This window comes from Typopeltis vanoorti, chromosome 15 (assembly GCF_054136105.1).
Source record: "Typopeltis vanoorti isolate ZY-2024b chromosome 15, IOZ_Tvanoo_1.0, whole genome shotgun sequence".
Classification (NCBI taxonomy): Eukaryota; Metazoa; Arthropoda; class Arachnida; order Uropygi; family Thelyphonidae; genus Typopeltis; species Typopeltis vanoorti.
The window spans coordinates 38,586,783-38,610,035 of NC_143563.1; the positions used below are offsets into that span (position 1 = coordinate 38,586,783).

Consider the following 23,253-nt stretch of genomic DNA (forward strand, 5'->3'; position numbering starts at 1 on the left):
ATCCAAAGACTAGTGACTAAGATGATAGCAGGTCTATGGAATGAACCATATGAGAACAGGTTGAAGATTTGTGGGTTGCAGAAATTAGTTGATAGGCGGAAAAGGGATATGATATGATTGAGACATTCAAATTACTGAAGGGTTTCTATAGGATTAATTCAGGGGATATTTTTGAGATCAGGACTGATGGTGGGAGAACTAGGGGACACCTATGGAAGCTGGGCAAGAGTGTGGTTAGCAGGGGTGTTAGAGCTGGGTTCTTTACTTTTAGAGTGGTAAATGAGTGGAATAAGCTGCCAGAGTCTGTTGTGGGTGCTATGACGGTGAGTGAGTTCAAGGCAAGGTATGATAGATACTGTGACAATGTCGTATAGTTGTGTGGACATGATGTTTAGGGCCTCCCTCGATGAGTCTAAGGATTCCCTGGAGTCGCCCGTAATAATAGTAATAGTAATAATAATAATCTTCTGTTGATCTGGTATAAGGTCTTGTATTCAGGGTTATGACGTCACTAATCGCAAGCCTGGAGAGCAAATAGTATATTTATTTTTTTATTTCTTTATTTATGCTTTCCGTTTAAAGTAAACAGATATATATTTCCGCAGCCCAAGAGTTTGGCTTTATCCTCAACAAAATACAATTTTAAAAGTGAGGTGGCCTTCGTGTCGTGTGTGAGCATATGTTCTGTATTAATTTCTTTCAGTTCTATGTTTGCTGTGCTTGCTTTTTAGTAATTATGTGCGGAATTTTCATAAAAAATTTTCAACTTGACTGTCAGAAATATATATAACTGGTTCCCTAAGCTATTATTGTATAACAACCACTTGACTGCCTTTAATATATTTTGCTTTTGCTGTACCATCTGGAAACTTCGACGTGTACATAACTAGGCAAGAATAAGAGGCCCCGAGGGGGAATTTGCTAAGTATTGAATGATTTGTTAGATATATAAAAAAAAAGATAGATTCCAAACTTGGCAAATTTATATTTCATCGCTACTTCCATAGGATTTCATGGCCAGTCAACACCTAAGTACGGAAATTACATGTCTTTGCTTAATATACTTGAATTCTTTATTTACTCGTTCTGGTTTTTAATTGATCAAAAAAAAAAAGCAGGCATTTCGTGATTTTACTGTCAATTTTGGAGGAAGCCGTGCTGGTTTCAGTTAGCCCAGAATTTTTTGTTGTAGTGCATGTCATTAACTTTTTGTTCATACACTAATGCTTTCGTGTAATCCTAGATAGAACAGTTTAAATAAATAAAGTAGGAAAATCTAGCTACAAAGAATGAGACCTTATCAAAAACAATAGGTGAAATAGCGCGTTATTTGTATCGTGATAAGAATGAATATGTCCTCATGTCAGTAATGGAATGTTCAGTAGCATATTTTGTAAAATTTAGGTTCCCTTTTGACAATGGCAGCCGAACACCGGTGTACTGCTCACGCAAAAATGCGCCCGCTCCGGTCTCCCGTAGACTGCCACGTTAACGAACCGCCCGTTGGCAGGAAGAGTCCGATTTTGGAAATGGATTCATTCAAAAACAAATAAAGAGCGCCAATTTTTATGAGTTGCTCTGTTATCATTGAAAGGTAAGAAATTGCATGATATGCCACGTTTCGCATGATTCGAAGTAACTATAGCCCTTGTTTTGACTGTTGCAAGAAGATTTCACCACCTAATAAATAGCATTCACAGTCATTATTCACTCTGGATCACTGTATTAGTGGTAAATATTTGCTTACATACCAGTAGTTGCAAACACCCAGTGATGGGAGTTCATTCACAGCCCCTTCAATGCAGTGTACTTGCAAATGATGCTGGAAATGCTTTTTAATTATTGCCCTGTAAATGGTTGTTTGCAAACTCCAGGGCATGACAATTCATAGTACAAGATTTTAAATAATGGCTTCACACATATAAAAAAACTAGAATTTAAAAAATATTATATATTTGCTCAGTATGTCATGAGCATCATTTAAGAAGAAAGCAGAAGAATTGGCTACAACATATACAAATTATGAACACAGAAATGAGTCGTGGCATGCAAATTCACCTGTGCTTGTTCCAGAATTGTATCTAGTACTGCTTGAATCATGTTATGAGATGTCCAGGTAACACTAATAATTGTTTCTCCATGGACATTGATATACCGCAGTAAAGTCTTGTTGAATCAGAGTTAACAAGAAAATCGTGATGGTAGTTTTCGTATTTTCATTGCAAGAAATGCAGAATCCAGCCTCATTTGATGGGTAGATAATATTCACTCTCCAGTCAACTGGCTGAGGATTTGATATATCTGATTATGAGGATTATGTATGTCCGACCATGAACATAAATAATTATGAATGTTTGGATGGGAGATGAATTACGTTACATTACGTTGTGCAAGACTGCTTCCCCTTACTGAAGGTCCAAACAACTTTGAAAAGTTCCAGATTTAGTCTGTAGAGCAGGGTTCCAGAAAATGTAAAAACATAAAAACCATAGCCCAGCTATGGTATGTATTAACATATTGTTGATTTACATTTTGTGGTGGTCACATTAAAAAAAGAAGGGGGGGGGGAGGCACTTCCCCAGTACTGAGACTTGAATGGCTTGGTCAGAAGAGCTGATAATTCCCTTGCACATTGGTATAATACACAGGCCAACATGTCATCTAAACCCATGTCTCCGTTTGTATTAAGGTTCTGCAATATCCTAAGCAATTGCTCCAGTTCATCAACTTGTATTCTCTCATCAGTCAATGTCACATCCAGCATTGCAATATCACCCACCCACCCACCCACCCAGATGACACACCCTTGCAAAATGATCACTCAGTAATGCAACTGTTGATTTGCTTGTTATTTCCTTGTCATCATCATCAGCACTTGATGTTGAAAGTTTTTATAGTCATCAACACCTTTTAAAGTTATCCTTTCATCACCATTTCTCTTTTTGCTTGCTACATAGCAAAAGAACTCTATGATTCCTTTTGGCCTCATCAACTAGCTAGCTTTTTTTGATAATTAGCTTTGATCTTCCTTACAACATAGGCCACTAATTGTGTGTGTACTGTTTATGGGCATGCTAATCACCTTCTTTATACTCTCTCTCAACAACTTTTTCTGCACCTCCTGCTAAATGAAGCTATTCATTCATCTAACTCAGTGGCATTGCTAGAACTTTTGCCACCCGGGGCGGTTCGTGGGTTTGCCACCCTTCTCAATACACACCAAAAATACTACAAAAAGTCAAAACGACATACTATATAGGGTAAGGTTCAAAGTGCTACCCAGGGCAGACCACGCCCTGCCCCCTAGCTACGCCACTGATCTAACTCCTATCTGATTTATCTTTCTGACTCTGAATATGCAGTTTGATACAGCCAGCTTTCTTCAAACACCACTTGACTGCTTCCAAATTTTTATGCTGTCGCACTCCTGAAAACTGACTCCTCAACTTGTCATAATTACCTGCTTTGTAATTCCACATATATCCTTTCTTAACAGAAAATTGTGCTTGTCTGATAATTACCCAGGTCAAGACTATATGATCACTTTCCCAAGGAGGCAGTATGGTGTTAGATTTGTTACTGTTAAGGTCTTTGATGCTATGGCCACATCCAGTACTCCTCCTAATCCCTTCCATTATGAATGTTTATTCATGTTTCCATCCTCAGGAATGTAAGTTCCTGAGGATAGGATCCCTCATCCACATTATGTTTATATTACTATTTTGATGGTGAAGATATTGCATTCAGCTATTTGTCTACTTGCAGTATCTTAATCCTGTGTTTTTAATCCCATCAGAAAGTTTTTAGATTCTAAGATGTACCTTGCATATCCAGAAACATAGGAATAATTGCAGATAAACAACACTGAGAGGATTTCCAGGACTAAGCATAGAGTTATTTACTGTAGAGAATCTGTAATCCCAATAGGTTACAAGATTGATAAACAGATCAGCACTACAAAGCGGGACTAAGATTAATATGTGGAAATATCATTTCTAATGAGCCTCCATAGCTTAATCATTGTAGACCTTTGGTTGGAAAGACCTGGGTTCGATTCCTGTCCATGATGTGAGGAACCGTTATTTGGTCTTGTTCAACTATAGGTGAGTTAGCCAGTCTCATACAGAAGAAGATTTTTTTTTTTTTTTACCTGGAAACTTGTGTTTTTCATCCCTTGGAATAGGCAAATGGGCCCCATGAACACACACATCTACAGACATAAGACACTCCTGGAATAAGGATTAACCAACCAACCTATTCCATAGGATTTCAGTCTCGGATTCCTACAGAGTGAAGCATGGCCCTATGCTTGAGTTCAAAATCATCATTTCGTACATTATGCCTTCATTAAATGCTAAGTTTTTCTGGATAGTTTGATTTGCTAAATGCAGTGCATTTTGATAATTTGCTCCAAAGCATCCTTTGAAGTTTTGAATTGTGTTAAACTAATTTGTTGTTATTATTCCAGAATTGGAAGTGTGTTTTCTACTTGCTGTTGTAATCCCCCCCCCCCTCAAATGAACATGTTCAGACAGATTATAAGTTGAGTGATTATAAATATGCAAAAAGTACTGAGGATTAAAATTACCATTTAAGAATTGTAATTTTGAAAGGCAGTGCAGGAGTTATCAGAACTTTAGTAACATCTGACACTCGCAGGGAATGCACAAAATATTTTTAAGATATATATGTAATGAGTAAAGTAGAAATTTCTTTATTAATTTCAAAATATACATTTTTTAAAAGTATTTATTGTACTTATCATTGTGATTAACTTCTTGGTTTCTTTTTCAGGTTTCATCATGAAGATTAAAATGCATGTCAGCATGCAGACAAATCTTTGGTGCATTTCAAATTTTAAGACTTCAAAATGCTTGAAAACTTAGCTGACCTAAATGACCATATGACCTGAATAGACATCAAACTAGCAGCACAGGATATTCCATTGATACAATTTATGCCATGTAAACATATCTTTAACAATTTAAATAGCTTCATGGGTGGTGGCATCAGCAGCAGAGAACTGCCTCATCCAGTAACAAGAATTAAATGTTTTCCAAGAAGAGGTAGAACAGGATGCCATCCCTGAAAACTGTATAAGGAGTGTGTGATCAAGAGAGTGAGTAGCAGTTTCTTTGCTTGGAGAGCAGTTGGTGATGGAATGTATTGCCTAATAGTGTGGTGAATGCAGACATGTTGAATGAGTTTAAAATATAGTTTGATGAGTTTTGTGTGTGATGATGTATACCTCCTGTGATAAGTCATTCCATTGAGGGCTGTTATGTTGATATCTATTGTGCTAAGTAGTGTAGTTGCACTATTTAGCAGTTAGCAGCATAACTGTATCTTGCCATTAAGAATGTCAGCCAATATTGATCAATAAAAAATGTCTGTAGAAGTTGATGCAAAGACAGGATAGACAACATTTGAAGTAATTCCAGAAGCTCTGTTCTATAAAGGACATTATATAAAATATATCTTGGGAGAGATTATATCACAGAACTCTGCTGAAATCAAAAATGCATCATGTTTAGCTACATGCTCTGTCTTGGCTATTTGATTTACCTAATCTTTTGATGCTTTATCTACTTCTCCTTTTTAATTTGGAAAGAAAGAAAGACAGTTTCAGTAGTGTATGAACTTATGACAAGATATTGCATTAAGGTGGCATCACCACGAGGCTTTTAGCTTTCTTATTCACAAAGCTTCTGTTTTTCTTCCATATTCCTAATGATTGACAGTGTTACAGAAATGATTTTGTATTAGATTCAGCTGGGGCTCCCTTCCCATTGGAAAGTCCTCTGTCAGCTTTTCTCATTTATACTATTGGATTAGGATCTCTTGTCTTATAGAATTATTATGCGACTCCTTCATGGAGACCAAGGACTCATTGCAGGAGGGCACTCCACTCGTACAACCACTATCTGCACTTCTTAATCCTCTGTGTATACACACACACCATTACACCATCCACTGCTTACCAACAGTAAAATTTATGTTCTCTGGCCGATTGTATGTGGGATGAAAAATCTCAGTTTCTAGGAGGGAAAAAAAAACCTTGCAAGTTCTGTATGAGATTTGCTAACCTTCAATTGAAAAAGATTATATAAAGATAACTCTTGTCATGACAAGAATTGAACTCAGGTATTTTCCATTTGAAGGGTGCAATGTTTCTGTTAGTTCTTCCTTCATGTAGATTAGTGCCATGGAGGCACTAATCTACATGAAGGAAATCATGGAAATGAATGTTATATGCCAAAATAATTTGACATGACTACTGCATACACGCACATTAAGAGTATGTTATAATTTTTTACACAGAACAGTTAAATGAGCTCAGGACTAAGAGAATGCAGTATTGTTTGTGTACTGCATTCCTTGGTTTGAGTTTTTAAAACTTCAAAAATCCCAGCATCAAGATGCTGTACTACTTGTTTAATGTAGCCAGGCTCTCTATTCAGGAGATATGGTCATTTAAAAGTATGCTAAGTGTTATTGATTTATGGAAATAACATTTGAAATATTAACAAACTTGCAAATTTAAGAAGTCCTTTACATGTGAAATACGTAGCAAATCATTTTTATTTATAAGCAAGAATTACAGAGTTCTCCAGACTGTGAGTAGTGAAATCCTTTATTTGTATTGTTTCAATTTTTTAAGCTGGCATCTTAAGCAATTATGGAACAGCCCTTATTTAAAAAATCCTCTACAGTTGAAACATCTGTACCAAAGAAATTGAAAGTTCTGAAAAGATGTACTATTTCATATAAAGAATGTAAATTTTTACATAGAATGTAACTTCATATAAGATGGAATAATTTGTATATACTTGAACAGAATCATTTAGTCATCTGGTATTCTTTTTTTGAATATATTATGATGATATATGAGACACATTGTTACTTTAGACAGTGTTTAGCTGTAATTGCTAGACAGAGAATGATAGAGTTTAGAAAAATACACAACTTATCTTGTCATCATGAAAATATTCAACTTGCATCTTCAGTTGTAAAAGACCGTGTGAGAAAATTGATCACCCCACATCTTTGGCATTCATAAGGATCAAGTCCAATGATAAGAAATATTACCAGGAAAAAAAAATATGGAGAAATACTGCACATTGAGATGTGCCATGAGAAAACCATCAATTCAGGGCAGATACCAAGAAGCTATTACAAAATATTGCATTGATGCATGAAAATATGACTGTTGGACCTTACACCATTTGTGTACATTATCTCACATAGGAACCATATGTAAACCTTACCCCATTGGACTTCACCTGTTCGGGCCATTCAGAAGTGTTTCACTTTGATGATTTTGCCAGTGAGTAATGTGGAGGATGCATATGTTTATGCCATGTTTTGTAAATACTTTTGTAGGCTAGAGGTCATTCTAAGTTATCTTCATTCTCCAGTGCTTTTGTGTAGGCATCATATAAGAACGTAGAGAAAAGAATTTGTTGTAGGTAATTCTTCGCAATAACTAGCAGGATTTAAAATTTATAATACATTTAAAATTTTTCAGATGGTTCACATAAATAATTTTCAGATGTAGCATATTCTTGTGGAATCCTTGTTGAGAAGACCAGCTTTTGTGATAATTCATTACTCTCCAAAAGTGATGGTCACTAGGTTATTCTTTTCACGTATTAAGTATTTTTGTCAACATAAAGATGAATGTTTCTATTTCTGTAATTAAAAAAATAAAAAAAGCAATGTTAAGTTTCTCGATGATAATGATGTACTTTTTCAATACACTAGACCTCACCTTATTAAGCTTGTGCACCCACATAAATCATGCTGTTATTTTTAAGTATGAAAATAACACTTATTTCCACATGTTGTTAACCAAAGTGAGGAAGGAAATGTTAATGTTAGCTTGAATGAAATTTGCAAATAAGGCTTGCAAACATCATTGGAAATGGAATTGTATAAATGAAAGTGGCCTTGTAATTAATAAAAACCTGTTTTTCTGCTCTGCTTTAAAGTGACATACATTTTTATCAAGTGTACCAAACATAAATCTGAATAACAATGACTTTCCATGCCTCTTATCTTTATTGACAAGATGGTGAAATTCCAGAATTTGTGACAGTATTGTTCATAAGTCACTGAGCATTGAAACTATTTAAGGTGCAACTGGGAAAGAAAATTATTTTTAACCATGGCTTTAATGGCTTGGAGGTCAGCGTTGTGGGAAGTGGTGGTTTATCTGTAATTGGGGTAATTTGTGTAGAGTGAGGTTTGTCAAATAAAAGGGAGAAGTGCAATGTGCTGTCATCTGCAAAAACTATTGTGTTGGAGGTCAATTGGATCATTGATATATAGAAGGAAGAGGGTTGGTGAGAGAACAGAACCTTGTGTAACCCTGGCATTAGTTGAATTGAGAGGATAAGGATCATCACACAGAGTGCGTGTTCAGACAGAAAGCCGGCAATCTAACTGCAGAAGTCGTCTTGGGATACTGGTATTCTGGTTGGCGTGTGAACAATTTGTGTAAATTGGTGATGGCAAATGTTTCAGCATCTTTGCCTGCTAGATCTCTACAACTGGAGGAAGAAAGCCAATTGGTGTTGTGGACATTAAAATCTTCTAGGAGGATGATTTCACTGTTCGGAAAGAGGGACTGGAGAAAATTAAATTTTAAGGAGAGGAAATTAAAAGAGCTCAGAGTGCTTGGTGGCATTAGGGAGGTGATAGAGACAGCAAATGAATTTGACTGAGTGGAAAAGGGGGAGATTTTCAACCAAAGAAGATCAAAGGATGGGCAATTCTAGGTTGGGTGCTCTGTTGTATGCCTCTTGCTAATATGCATGTCTGGCAAGCTGCAACCACTACTTGAGTATACAACTAGTGCCTTCCTTGCTTATGGAGTTTTAGTGAGCCCATATATATTCTGCATTTTTGGAAACTACAAGAAATTCATGTTGAAAGTTTATTTTTCACTTAGTTAGAGTATAATAAAATTAGTTTAATCCTTTTTCCAAAAAAGGGTGGCACACCATTTGGCAACTCCTATAGGTAGAGATGACCTGCTAATGCTTCTGCCTGGTATCTCCACTTGGGACTGGCTCCCACTGAAGAGACTTCAGTAAAGGTCGAAACTAGTCTGGGTAGTGGCCCTTCCCTTAATGCATAACATTAGACATATCTGCAAGGAGATGTGTTTTGCATTATAGGAGATACTGAGACAGGAGAGTTGGTATCTTGCTCCACCTTTGCAACGAGTTGCCCTGGTGTTGTACCACCAGGGCAACTGTTCTGAAGATACTTTTAGGTGCAAACTTTGTTTGCTCACACTTGGAAAAAGGATTAAACTAATTTTATTATACAAGAAATTCAGTTGTTTGTGTGGCTAGAATTTTCAATCAACCACTGCCTTCACACTCTCAGCAATATTTTTTGCACTATCTCTCTCTGCTTTTGCATTCCCCACGTCACGTTGACAATCTTGTCTTATATCCTTATTATCAGTTACTTCATTCTTTCGCGACTCGCATTATATTCATTTACAAAATATTTCCGATAAATATTTTCTCCGTTCTCGCTAACTGGTTACTCTCGGCAACGAATATACATCAAACACACAATACATTGAACTAAATCCCACACGATATAGGCCAACATCGATGTCTTGGTCGCTATTTTTCTCGTGTGTATCGGTGCCATAACGAAAAACATTCTGAAAAGAATATCACCTAATAACACAGGCCTGCGATGGAAAAGTTGTCTGAGAAGTACTAATTGATTCTTATAGATTTTTAGGTGCTGAGTTCAGAAAAAATAGTAAAAAAAATTCCATCGCCCACCAATTTTACCCAAAAATACCAATGTGCGTCGGGTTTAAATCCAGCGCATTGGTATTTATTTACAGCTAATTAGTTGTATAGGTGCTTTTTTGAAGTGCCTTTTTATGATAAATAAAGAAATTTCCACGAAACGTCTCATTCTTAAAATAGGAGACGGAGGAAGGAATGCAGATAAAAGTGCAGATGGCTACTTCGAATCTGATGCGCCGAGATAATGGATGACTTTCCTGTTGTCACAGACACATTTTCTTGTGTGATTCTTTAGGTGAACGTTAGTCGTTGACTACTAAGGTCATATTTCTGAAAGGTAGCATATTTTCTAAGAAGAAAGGTTTTCTTCCTTACTTTTCAGAAGGTGATTTAGTTTCCTGTGGCGATATTCCCGGACTGATAAGTAAATTCAACATAAAATATGAAGTCATCGATTTGAAGTTGTTTATCGATTCCTTAAAAAGAAGCTTCAAAGCTGTGATCTTCATTATTACAATAAGTATGCTTCAGTACCAGTAGCGCATTCCGTGTATTTGAAAGAACAATACGATAATTTAGCCTTCATTCTCAGCAAACTTAAGTACATGGATGAACAGTTTGCAGTGATCTTAGTCATAGCTATGATTTTGGGACAACAAAGAGGATACATCAAATACCCGTGCTTTTGTGCGAGTGGAACAGCCGAGATTGAGAGCAACATTGGATCAAGAAGAAATGGCCAGAAAGAGTCACAGTAGAACCTGGAAGTAAAAATGTGTTACACAAAACTTTGGTTGCTCGGGAAAAAATCCTTTTACTCCGCTTCACATAAAGCTTGGATTGATGAAGCAATTTGTCAAGGCTTTGTCGAAAGAAGGAGAGTATTTTAAATACATCTGTGCAAATTCCGCCATTATCTACAGCAACATTGAAATAAGGTATTTTTTTTTATCTGTCCGGACATCAGGAAACTTATGAAGGATAAATTGTTTGAAGAAAAAATGGCAACTTTTGAAAAAGAAGCATGGAAAGCTTTGAAAGAGGTGACCAAATTCACAAATTTTAGGAAATCATAAGGACGCCAACTATAAAATGATTGGGGAAGATATGCTACAGAAATTCAGGATGCTCCACGAGCTTAAAAGTGCACTTTAACAACTCTCATTTAGACTTTTATGGAAATATAAAAATTTATATTTATATATATAATTATATAATATAAAGAGATCGCGAAACATGTTACAGATGAATACTATAGTTTATGCGAGGGAAAAAAATTATCGCCAACAGTACTCGGTATTCCCAGGTGGTCACCCTACCAAGTACTAACCAAGCTCAGCGCTGCTTAACTTCGGTGATCAGACGAGAACCGGTGCTTTCAGCGCCATTTTTTTTTTTTTTTTTTTTTTTTTTAAACAACTTTATTATAAACTTTTGCAATTATTTACATCATAATGAATTCTATATACAATATATACATTTGTTATACCATTACTTCAATAGAAGTTTCATTTCATATTATATCATCATGTTATAATGTAGTTGTTACATTACTGTTCTCTTAAAATGCCTTAACTTCATTTACTTATAAACAGGGAATCTCATCTTTTAGTTACAGACACATTATTTTCTCTATTACATCAATTGAGGTATAATTCAGCTTTTTTTTTTTTTTTTTTTTTTTTTTTAAATATACAGTTAATTCTATTTACATACCATATATAATTATATATCACACTTATTATATATTTACCAATCTATATATTCTACAAGATAAATCATATATACATCTGTACAGCGAAATAACATTTGCATGCAATGAAGTAGGAGAGCACTTTTTTTTTCCTGCGGTAGGAAATCTGTTCCAAGTGTCTGTTCCAAGTGACTCAGGTGCTGTTTCCTCTGGTGGAAGTGGAGAGTTAGTATCCTTCCGAATTTACTTCCAATTTGCCCCATTTCCACTAGGAGTGATGAAGGTGTCGTTCTGTTGTTGGTTGGAGGGTTCATCTGATGTAAGGTTGGAGGTTAAGTGTGTGGTGCTTTCAGCGCCATGTGACCGTTGGCTGGCGATTTATTTGTTAACTCCCTATTTATAGGAAAACCACACTAATTTTACATCGAGAGGAACGACTTATGTAACTGCATAGAATGTTCTAACACTTATGCTATATGGGCAAATAGTTTAGATTCCTAGTGTCCATACAACCCCCAGCTATGGATAACAGATAGCAAAAAAGCCAACAGGATCATGTTTACTTTTTCATTCCAGTTGTTTCTAAATACTATAATTACTTAAATATAAATATAAAGAGCTAATAGGCTTCATTTCGGCGATATAACATATGGATTTTATGCAGAATATGTATTTTATGACATGAAACTCTGATTCCAATCTCTGAGTTTCTTATTCGGTTTTAAAACAATGTGGGATTTAATATCCCCTTAATTTAAATAACTAGAATTACTTTTTTTTTTATTTTTTTTTTTACTAAATACAATTTATTTAAGCTAGTGACCATATTTTGATTTTTCCAAACTGGGACGCTTCTATACAAGACAATAACTGGTATGACAAATATATTAATATTGACTTTTAATTTTAAATTGTTTAATTGGTATCAAAATAATTTACATTTAAGCACGGTTCTTCCAAGAAAAGCAAACAAAACATGTTTACTGTTAACTTTAAAAAAAAAAAAAATTGAAAGTATTTTATTAATTATGTATGTTTTAAATGTATATATATATTTTGTTTGGAATAAAACTGTTAAACTTTAAATATAGTTTTTAGTCTATGAATGTTGATAAGAATGATTATTTCAAACAATGTTCGTAATATTCTTCTTATTATTATTTTAACGGTGTCTCCATGGAGTCAAAAGACTCATCGCGGGGGACCCGGCATTGACACACTAACCATTATTTACACAATACCTGTCATACCTCTCCTTAAATTCATTCACAGTTGAAGCATTCACAACTACCTCTGGCAAAGCATTCCACCCATTCACAACCCTCCAAGTAAAAAAAATCTAATCCTAACACCCTTGTTAACCACACTCTTACACAATCTCCATGGATGGCCCCTCGTTCTCTCACATCCTGTACTGGTCTTAAAAATATCATCAGTATCATGATATTTTTAAGAATACCTTTAACAATTTAAATACCTCTATCATATCTCCTCTCCTACGTCTATCAGCTAGTTTTTGGAGCCCACAGATCATCAATCTATCCTCATAGGGAACATCCCACGACCTGCAACGATCGTTGTAACCCACCTCTGAATCTTCACCACCACTTCCGCATCACTAAGAAATCCTGGCGACCAGATCTGTGCACAATAGTCCAAATGCGGCCTTGTTAATGCCTTATAGAGTTTTATTTTTATCCACTGTCTTCTTTATTGCTTCAGAGCTGTTGTATACCACTCATATTTATCACTTGAGTGAACCTTCTTTAAAAATTGTGTGTTGTTTTTTATTTTGTCGTAGAACTCTGTGCAGGTGAGTTCAGTATTAATTTTACAATACAACAAACTTTTAAAGTTGATTCCAATATTCTACTTTTTTCTACTGACCATACATTGTTCATCACTGAAAATATTCTTTTGACTGGAGCAGAATATGTATTTTATGGCACGAGAGAGGTTACACAAATTTATCTTTGGCTCTTGAAATGTGAGAACAATCCAACCCACTTTTCTTCACTAGTCAAGTTTTCTTGTTTGCCTCCTATTTTCTTTTAAAAAGATTCTTGGCAATCACCAGCTCATCAAAAAGATTATCGAAATCTATAGCTTCAACACCAACTGCCTCATCAACATTTCTACAGACCTTTCTACATCAGACCATGATAAGTTGTTATTGTTGACCAAAGCAAAGGATCTGGGGGTACTCACCAAAGCTGTTTTGCCACATTTCAATGTAAGAGATGCATCTCTCCTAAAAGGCAGTAACTTCTTGCATAACAACTGTACCATTAATCTGTCCCTCGTCTTCAATGATTGTAATAGGTTTTTGGCTTCCTGTGGCAAAAATCTACTTTCTAGCCTTTCCTGGGGCAGAGCTGACTACTACCGAGTCCGTCCCCAGGTGGCAGATCGGGGAACAGCCTTCAGATATGGAGGCTAGCTGCGATATAAGCAGAGCAATCTGGCGAATAAGCAGCCATGGACCAACAGCGACTGAGCTATCAGGGCGTGGGGGAGCAGAAGTGGCAACTCTGTTTCGCTTAAAACCTCACAAAGCCCAATGACAACTCGGTGACATGGCGAGTAGCGCCGCCATTAAATAAGCACCTGCTGGGGTCACTGCCCCTGACATTGGGAAGCAGCATTGTCAGTACTGACACAAGGTTGAAGCCAAATGATGATGGAAAAGCTTGTGATCAGAGATTTGCAGATGGCAATATGATTATATTGTGTACGTCTGTAATACTGCAGAGCAGAAAGCAAACGGAGAAACTACAGGTCTACTTTATCTCCAGAACAGCCACCATGGCGAGCAAACCCTTACAATTGGCCCCAAGTTCCCAGCCCCCCTTAAATGGGACAAGGGCGCGAAAAATCTCCGGGATCAAAATGGTGTCCACTTTTAAAATTGCAACTTGGAATGTCAGAACTCTGTATGAAGCTGGCAAATTAAGAAATGCCACAAGAGAAACGAAGAGGCTGGGCATCCGGATTTTGGGAATTTGCGAGACAAGATGGCCAGGATCTGGAAAGTGTCAACAAGATAATACGACAATGCATTACTCTGGGAATGATGAGAACAAACATCGACATGGTGTAGCTGTAATAGTAGATGAAGAAATCAATAATAAATTGGATTCCATTTTCTGAAAGGATCATGCTGTTACAACTTAAGGGAAACCTCGTTAACATAAATATCATCCAAGCTTATGCACCCAGCTGACAAAAGTGAAGATGTTGAAGAGTTTTATGAACACCTAAAAGAGATTAAAAACCTAACAAAGAAACATGATATAAACATAGTGATGGGTGACTTCAATGCAAAAGTGGGAAGAGGGGGTGATGGAGAAATTGTTGGCGAACATGGCTTAGGCACCAGAAACGACAGAGGAGATCGCCTAGTCCAGTTCTGTCAGGAAGAAGATCTAACAATAGCAGATACCTGGTTTAAACTTCCACCCAGAAGACTGTACACTTGGAAATCGCCTCAAGATAACCAACATAACATTGTCAAAAATCAAATTGATTATATACTGATAAATAAAAGATTCCACAGTAGCATAAAGAGTGCAAAGACTTATCCTGGAGCAGATATCTCACCAGACCACAATCCCATAGTTGCAGAAGTACGTCTTAGATTAAAATCAGCTAAAAAATCACAAAAGAAGAAAAAGAAAATTGATGTAGAAAAACTGAAAGACCCGAACATAAATAAAAGTGCCAAGACATAGCTTAACCTGCGATTACAACAGATTAACATAGAAGAAAATAAAAGTGTGGAATCTCTTTGGAATAGCTTAAAGAATGCCATCGTAACAACAAGTATTGAAGAAGTAGGTTATGTGAATAATATAAAACAACAGGAATGGATGACAAATGAGATTCTTTCTCTTATTGATACAAGAAGAATGTACAAAAACAAAGACCTTGCCAGGTATACAGAAACACATAACATCATCAAGAAAAAAATAAAAGCCAAGGAAAATTGGATGAAAATTGGATGAAAAATTTATGTACTGAAATTGAACTGCTTCAGAAGAAACATGATAATTTCAATCTGTATAAGAAAATCAACGAAATTTCTGGAAAACTGAGGAAAAAGCAAATAGTGTCTCTAAGAGACGAAAATGGAAAAATAGTTCTAGAAGAAGAGAATAAAGCACAGATTTGGAGAAAATTTGTAACAGAACTTTTCAATGATACTAGACAGAAGACTATAAATATAAAAGATAACATTCAAGGACCAGCAATCATGAAATGCGAAATAGAGAATGCTATACGAACAAGTAAAACAGGAAAAGCCAGTGGACCAGATGGTGTGCAAACAATTTTTAAAATTAATAGAACCAGATAACATCAAACTTCTTGAAAAATTATTTAATAAAATATATGAAAGTGATGAATTTCCATCAGATTGGTTCAAATCTACATTTATCACTGTCCCAAAGAAACCCAAAGCGAATTCCTGTGGTGACTTCCGACTTATTAGTCTAATGAGCCAAACATTAAAAATATTTTTGAAAGTAATTCAGAATCGCATTTATAGAAAAAGTGAAGAAACTCTAAGCGAAACACAATTCGCTTTCGGAATGGTTTTGGTACTAGAGACGCCCTTTTCTGTACCCAAATATTGATACAAAAATGCATAGAAAAACAGAAACCTGTCTTTATGTGTTTCATAGATTTTGAAAAAGCATTCGACAAAGTCAGACACACTAACTTAATAGAAGTCCTTCAACAAATAAGGCTAGACGAACAAGACATAAGACTAATAACAAATCTGTATTGGAATCAGTCAGCTACCGTTCAATTAGACAACATTACCACCAGTGATATTAACATCAAAAGAGGAGTGAGATAAGGATGTGTGCTCTCACCACTCCTGTTCAACATATATGCAGAGGTAATCTTTAAAAAAGCATTGGAAGAATGTTCAGAGGGAATCGCAATAAATGGAAAGATTGTTAACAACCTTCGATATGCAGATGACACCGTGCTAATTGCAGATAATATTATGGATCTTCAAAAACTCATTTACAGAGTATACATAGAAAGCCAAAGAATGGGAATAAATATAAACATCAACAAGACAAAATACATGATCATCAGCAAACATCCAGCCTCATCAATGAAACTGACACTCAATGGGAAAAATATTGATCAAGTGTCAAGATATAAATATCTTGGTTGCTGGCTTAATGAACGGTGGGATCCAGAAATAGATATAAAGACAAGGATTGAAGTTGTACGGCAGTCCTTCATGAAAATGAGAACACTATTCTGCAATAAAGACCTAAACATGGAAGTCAGATGCCGAATGCTGAAATGCTACGTGTGGTCTATTCTGCTCGATGGAGTTGAAACATGGACATTGAAGGCGACAACCATCAAGAAAATCGAAGCCTTTGAGATGTGACTATACAGAAGAATGCTAAAGATATCATGGACAGAAAAAATTACCAATGAAGATGTCTTAAAATCCATTGGCAAAGCTAAACATCTTGTACAAATAATCAAGAAACGAAAAACATCATATCTTGGCCACATCATGAGAAACAGCAAATACCAACTTCTACAAACTATTTTGATAGGAAGAATTGGTGGCAAAGGAACTAGAGGAAGAAAAAGAATATCATGGTTTGACAACATCAAGACGTGGACAGGAAAGAGCAGTGCACAACTGCTCAGATTAGCACAAGAGCGCAGTTTGTTCGCCAAGATGGTCGCTGACCTTCGATAGAAGATAGCACAATAATAAGAAGCCTTTCCTGAATGTTTTCTCAGTTTCTCAAGCTCAGTTGTCACTTCAGTTGCCTTCATAGCCAAAACGGTTTCATTGAAGAGACAGGGGCTGTCCATGCACAAACCATGGGTACATTTCTCCACACTCACTGTTGAAAAAATTACTTATAATCACTGGACAGTGGTCTAGTGAGGCTGAGAGGAAGTAAGACTTCCTACATATAAAGAAATCATTAAATAGCTGGGAGGAGGAATAAGAATCATGTATTTCCATGTTCCAGTAATTTCCTGTATTTCAACGATCAAAGTTTCCATGTTTATTGGAAGACCATCTACTGCAGTTTGTAGACAATATGTTCCCCACAGCCAACACCAACAATGTTTCAACCCAAGTCTTTCTTCAAATGGGTGAAAACATTATTTTCACCTTGGCGTTTTACACCTCCAAAGTTGATGTTGCAATTATCGCCACAGAATCCGACAATTTTAGTAGACAGTTTGTGTTTCTTAATGATAGCATTAAATGATTCCGTCACTATTTCCGATGTTTCACCAGGGAGAGTTTCAACATCCAGAAATTTAACCTTTATTCCATATTGGGGCATGAAGTACCTCAGAACTACTGGCAGAAATTTAATTTCCTTCCTGAAAAAATTACGTTTCTCTAAGTCCTCGTAGAGTTCATCAATTACCATGGGTCCAATTACGTTCAAGACGATAGCCTCACATTTTGTTCTGGCAAGTGCAAATTTTGGTTCAAAAAGTTTCGAAATCAGTTTAGAAGAACAGTCAGAGGTTCTGAGACTTAGAAACGGAATGGAATGCAAAAGTTGCTTCTTTAGCTGCGATTGCTAGGTCTTTTCTGCAGGATCACTGTTTTTGAAATACGTAGATAATGAAGAACCTCCGCAGCTAACAAACCAGCTTTATGCTTACGCTTTTTCAAGTGGTCTTTAATGTCTGACCGCCTGCCATGCGCTACAGACAAAACTGAGGCACAACGATCGCATCCGCACCCGATCAACTTCATCACAGCATCTCTTAAGAAAATGAAAGTCCTTTTATTGTTCATCGATGAACTTAAACTAAAACAATTCCTTTTAGGCAGAACAAAGCAGAAGCAGAATTATAACATAAACTAAAGCAAAACACTCTCCGCAAACACGTGATTTGCACGCCTGTATAGATTCTTCGTGCGCAGTGGTCTAGCCACAATCGAAATGGCCTTGAAGTGTTGTCAAATGAAAAATAAAAAGCTAAAAGGAGTTAAAAAATAAAAATTTAAAGCTAAAATTTTAAAAGTAGTGGCTGATACTTTTAAGTTACTGTATTCAAGTTGAAGTGATACTTGCATATAAGTGGCTAAATAGATCTTCCATGTGGTCCTCTGCGCTTAATTCACCCACGATTTCACTTAGATTTTCAGCTTTATTATGTAGCCATCGTTCCAATATTACTCAGTGTAGATGCTGGTAAATGATAGTCCGTACAGCACTTGTTACGCCTGAGGCCATACTTGACAATTCCATGCAATTGTCAATATGTAATTGCACATGCAATTGTCAATATGTAATTGCACATGCAATTGTCAATATGTAATTGCTAATGCTGCCATTGGCAATTGTAATTGCCAATGGCAGCATTGGCAATTCCATGTCGTTTCTTAATTTAGTTTTAACTACATTCATGGAACTAAAAATTCGTTCAATTTCCGCATTACAATTTGGCAGTATTAATAAACTTATTGCACATTGAGCAATTTCTTTAAATGAATTCATTCCAGATGCATTTTTATATTCTCATACTTGATCCAGAATAACCCAGTATTTTCTATATTTGTCCATTTATTTAAGTGGATAGTATTGTACTGGTATTCAGCAGCAACATCTTTTTCTGTTTTCAGCATTATTTCTAAGATGGGAGTAGCAGGTTCTTTTATATGTTTTAGGATATTGTCAACAGAAAAAGAAGACATCGTTCTTAAAATATTCAAGTTTTCAGGCAACCTTTGCTTAAGCTGTTTGAAGAGACCAAGAAGAAACTGTCTTGCTCTACTTCTAAGATTCGCTCATCATTTTGCGTTATTTTCTTTTGTATCATCAACTCTGAAATTTTTCTTTCAAATCTGTAACTAAGATTTGGACTGGGATCCAAATAGCCATCAATCTCTGACTCTAGAGGGTCGACTGTGGATGATGGTAACACTAACATATTAGCAATAGAGCGAATCAAACGAGAAAGGTTATCAAATAATATCATCTTATCTGCACTGTTAGATTCGAAAAGTTTGTTAACTTGCTGAACTTGAACTAGAACAGGATGCAAAAAATAAAAGGTACAGCAGCTTTCATCTTTGTACATCTCCCACAAAATTTGAGCTTTGTAATATTTCTTAGTCACACTCACGACTTCGAAGTGAGTTTTTAATTCCAACCACTGGCTGAGAATTCTGTCTACTGCAGGTTCAATGGAGAGCCACCTTGTTGCACAATTGCTTACAATTTTCAGAGGAGAATCATTTTCGTTGATAGTTTGCTTGTCTTGAAGAATGTGAAAACCACTTGTTTCAGCAACTAAAAATTCTAATTTTCTCGGGAGAGATTCTGCACAGGTGTAAGACATTGCCAGTTGTAATGAATGGCATGCACATCTAATTAAAATTAAGGAGGGAACATATGCCTTCAGTTGTTCATAAACGCCATTATTGACACCACTGTTTGCAATGAGATTTTTAATGTCGTTTTTGGTTAAGAGCTCTTTTTTCAGTGCAGCCACAATACCACTAGCGTCACACTTTTCTAGAACCACCATGCTCAGAAATATATGCATAATTTTGTTGAATTTCCTGCTATAATAAATGCTCATTCCTAAAATCTTATTCACTGTGATATCATTTGATTCGTCTATTAGCAAGCTGATATTTTCATCTCCAATGTCCGCAATTAGATCTTCAAAATGCTTACTTAGAATATTCTTTACAATTGCAGAATACTTAGTTCAGTGCATTTTTGCCTTTGGCATAATTTGACTGTCTGGGATGCTATTTTTGCAAAGATCTACTAGATCATCGCAACTGTTGAATGATGAGTGACAACAAAGAAATAACGCTAACCTACCTTCAAGGTTCGCGGTCTCATCAGACTTTTTCACAAGCATATATGTAATAGGAACAGCCTTATATGGAACTGCAGCAAAGTGTTAGTTTCGCTATGCTTTACAAGCTGACAATATTTAGCAGCTATATCACATCTGCAAAACTTATAGTGGCCTTTTGTAGCATCACTAGGAACTTCACACAACCATCTACTAAACATTCCCATTTGCAACAACTCCCTCATAAATTTTTGCTTGTAAGCTTTACTTTTCTCTTTGCTCATTTTTGAAGAAGGGTATACAACTCTTTACTGCAACGATTTACGATCAGTCTTTGAAAACTTCCCACTCGCTTTTGTAACTACCAAACAGAACACTGTGCAAAGACTAACTTGTAGCGGTGATATCAACTTTAAAACGACAAAATGGCAGACTGTTGGCCACGTGACTGACATCATCATGCATTTGAAACGTGTACGATGTAATTTGTTTAACAGTAAGTTCTAAAAACAACTAAAAAGAGCTGATACTAGTTCTGAAGGAGCTGGATTAAAATTTTTGGAGCTAGGGAAGAAAAAAAAAAAGAACTAAATTGGCAACACTAGCCTTGATGCGTATCGATTATACATATTCTAGTTTAGCGCAGCATCGTTATTATTATTTGTGACACCTCCAAGAAGTCCGTAGACTCATCGCGAAAGGACACCTACTGTACAACTCTCCGTTACACTGAATCTCTACTATCAATCATCTATTGCCCACAACTAGTCATTTTTGTCTGTAAATTGCATGTATTCTGAAGGGATGATTTGTCTGTATGCATGATGAAAAACCCTGCTACCTCCTATGAGATCGGCTAACTTTTTATAAACTTGTTTTTCTATTTTTACTTTCCTCCCACTCATGATAATGTACAATAGCAATAGTAATAATGTTTTCCCTGGACACCGGGACCTCCCCAGTCAAATCAGGACATATGGTCAGCCTATATTTACTGTATGTGTTGTATTTAGTGCTACAATAAATTCAGGTTTGCATGCATCCGTGTCAACTGTGTTGGTATATCAGACTACCAAACTGGTGCTGATTCACTTTGGTAGGGATTGATGTCATTAAGCAGCATGAACTTCAGTCAGTTTGCAAAAATTTTGAAATTTTGCAGTCTGTGCTAATTAGTGAGATTGGATGGTATTCAAGATCTGTCCTGTCTCATTTCTCATGTATTTTCTGGAAGGAAAAATTCTATGACCTATATATATGACAATTCTTGCTGATGAAGCATGCAACTGAAGTTGTGACAGATTTTGGATACTACCTGTAGAATTTTGGAAGCATGGTCCATGTTATTATAGTACAAACATCTGCACATTCCAGATGTCTGTGGGTGTCTGCAATCAACAAATTCTCAATCTTTCCTCTTCATCTGAATTGCAGTCTTGATATCATCTTTGGCACACACACACACACACACCCCCTTTGCACTCTCTCCACTGTATCTGCATCACTGCAAAATCCAGGACACCAGATAAGTGCACAATTATCCAGATGAGGTCATATCCAAGCACTGTAAAATGGAAAAATAACTATCGACACATATTAGCAAAGCAATTATAATCTGAGTTTTGTCCCCCCCTCCCTCCCCACTTTTATCTTTCCTTTTATATTCAATGTTGCTCAGGTATTCCTTTTAATGGATTTTAATATTTCTTGGTTTCATCAAAGTATTCTTTGCAGGCTTAAAAATTATACTGTTCGCTTGTTTTAAAAATTGCAACCAATATCTCGAAATTTGGTGATTTGAGTCAACATTAAACCTCATTGAAACCAGGGCTATATCCTACAGAATTCTCAACATTTCTAAACACAGCATTCCTTTTCAACACTTTCTAGAGTAAACAAGATTCCAAGTTCTTGTAGCAAAGCATACATCAATTCATTAATTAACACGAAAAAGTTTTGAAGTCCATTAAAAAGAAAAAAAAAAGAACCGAGTGACATCAAATCTAAAAAGCGATGGCAAGTCATACTTCATCAATTTTCTCCCAAAGTCATAAAATGGTCATTTACCTCATTTATGGCAAATCTCTGGAAGGCAATGTCTTTTTACAAGATTTAAGAATCCTCTGAAACAATGATTGCATGTCATTTTAAAAAGGAACCAGAGTCTTAAATTTGTTGGCATTTGGAGGTTTTTTTTTTTTTTAATGTTTATGTGACTTATAAGCCCACATTATGTCAAATACTATCTAAGAACTCTTGCATAACAATGACCAGCTTAACAAATACCCTTATGTGAAGGAATTTATTATGATACAGATACTTTCACGAACAAAGATATCATTTTCTGCAGAGCAGCAATGTTCATGCATTTCTCTCATCAAGGGATTTTAACATGGAACAATCATTATTCCGTGTTTTAACTGGAAATAACAGCATGCCTCAAATAAGTGCTGGTTGCAAATATTTTCCAGCTATGTCTCTTCCTGTGTCAAAAAAGATGAATTTCACTGGATATGCAATGAAATGAACTCCCACTGAACCCAAACATCCATAGTCAAGAGTAGTAATGAACAATCCTGTGCATACTGCCTGAAATATTAAGCTGAGCAATGTCGGTTAATGAGTTTTCTCTCATTAAGACATCTACAATGAAAAGATTAAAACCAGACCTAATTCAGTTTCCATGACATATTTTCTTCTGACACAGACTTAACAATAGAAATCAAGCCATGCTGGACATCTCTATGTATGTCCATAGCTGTAAGCTCGCCATCTTTCAGCTTGTTACTGATATACAGTAATATTGTCTTGAGATCACATGAGGAAGCAAAGAATATAAATATTCTCTTTCCCTTATTCAATACCTAACCAAATGATACATTTTTGCTTTGAAATATTAATTTTTTTGATACATCATATTTTACATTTGGTAGCAGTTTGGTG

At 36.0% G+C, this 23,253-nt stretch overlaps 1 long non-coding RNA gene across 1 annotated transcript; it reads left to right on the plus strand.

The window, feature by feature from the left end:
- Nucleotides 1-675: 675 nt before the first annotated feature.
- Nucleotides 676-7,734, plus strand: LOC150098648 (uncharacterized). The gene is made up of 2 exons (XR_016549492.1): nt 676-1,032; nt 4,795-7,734. It is a non-coding gene; the product is annotated as an uncharacterized LOC150098648 (long non-coding RNA).
- Nucleotides 7,735-23,253: the final 15,519 nt, after the last annotated feature.